The 1,640-nt window shown below is 39.2% G+C and overlaps 1 protein-coding gene across 1 annotated transcript in view; it reads right to left on the bottom strand.

Moving 5' to 3' along the window:
* Nucleotides 1-1,640, bottom strand: part of LOC119410022 (matrin-3) — a gene marked incomplete at its 5' end in the record, with an annotated part of 12,482 nt that overhangs the window by 9,553 nt on the left and 1,289 nt on the right.

The raw sequence follows: 1,640 nt of genomic DNA on the forward strand, positions 1-1,640 counted from the left end.
TTGTCCCAACTTTTTTGGGATTTGTTGACACTGTGAAATTTTGAATCTACATATTTTTCCTTTAAAATGTTACATTTACTCAGATTAAACTTTTGATCTGTCATCTGTTATATTACGAATAAAATATTGACATTTGCCATCTCCGCATCATTGCATTCAGTTTTTATTCACAATTTGTTTAGTGTCCCAACTTTTTTGGAATCCGGTTTGTAATTGAGGCACAAGAACTGTTTAAAACATTGGCGTGCAGGAGAGCGAACTATGATTTCCTTCAAGAAATGCTAGTTTCCTTCTGACAAACACGGGAACAAAAATGGGAACGTTTTTTTGCATAAGATCTTTTGCATCCTCCAAGTTTTTCACATTCCCATAACTTTTTACTTTGATGTCGTCACATTCCTTAGGAATATTAGGAATATTGCACTTTTCATTCATTCATCCTTTATTTATACAGGTTAATCCCACTGAGCCTCAGGAACTCATTTACAAGAGAGACCTGAATTTAACAGAGTGATGACAACAATAGACGATCATAAAAGATGTGTTCAAATTGAGATTTTTTTTTTTTAACATGTGGAAATAAAATGTTGTTTAAAAGAAAATGTAACAAAAAACCATTTAGGTTGTAAGGCGGTGTAGAAAACTAAAAACAGGAACATGTCTGCAATGGTTTTTCCCAGGAACTTGACAGATGTTTGAAGCCACTTAGAGAGGTCAAGGTCGAGGGCTCCAGATCTTGTTGTAAGATATTCCAGGAAACAGGAGCGGAGTAAGAGAAGGCCCTTTTGTCTAGTTCAGTCCTCACTGAGGGAACACTGCGGAACACTGCAGGTAGTGATGTCCTGAGAGCGCACGCTGTAGCTGCACTCACGCAGAGACATGTAGTAGGAGATGTATGAAGGCAGCAGACCAGGAAGTGATTTAAAGATGAAAATGTACCAGTGAGAGAGTCTGTGTGAAGTTAATGGTGTCCAGTTAACCAGTGAATACAGGGTGCAGTGGTGGGTACGATAATCACAGCCAGTTATGAATGTTAGCGCACCATGATAGACAGCATCCAACATGCAGGGTGCTTGTAGGAGCGCTCATGTAAATAATGTCAATGGAGGGAAGGAAAGTTGCAGTCACAAGGCGTTTCTTAGCATTCAGCATTAGACAGGATTATACAAGTTATTGTTCAGCCTGAATAAAAATGGCTGCCACAGCCACATAATATTGTTCAAAGCCAACAAAGTCCATGCTCAATAATCCAGGTACGCAATCCAACAATTTTCAGTTGGGTCATCTGGACCTGGATTAATGAGCATGGACTTTGTTGGTTTTGAAGACTGTCGATGAGGGAGAGGGCCGGCACCGGAGGAGGGGGGCGTGCCAAAGACACCATCTTAGCACCAACATAACTGGTTTGTTCCACTTTGGAGTAAGCTGTTGGGGGAAGAATCAGTTTTGTGTTGCGTGTTTCCTTGACTGATGAAGCCTTCTGGATGGAAGGTAAAAAGTTTCAGCACAAAAAAAAGAAACCGTTCAGATGACTTGACTGAAAATAGCTGGACTTAATATTGTGTTAAATTAAAGTTATACAGTAAATCACTTAAGTTTACATTATTTATATGGAGCAAAGTAAAACCATTTTTCAATGC

The sequence above is a fragment of the Nematolebias whitei genome, chromosome 1 (assembly GCF_014905685.2).
Source record: "Nematolebias whitei isolate Nwh7 chromosome 1, NemWhi1, whole genome shotgun sequence".
Classification (NCBI taxonomy): domain Eukaryota; kingdom Metazoa; phylum Chordata; class Actinopteri; order Cyprinodontiformes; family Rivulidae; genus Nematolebias; species Nematolebias whitei.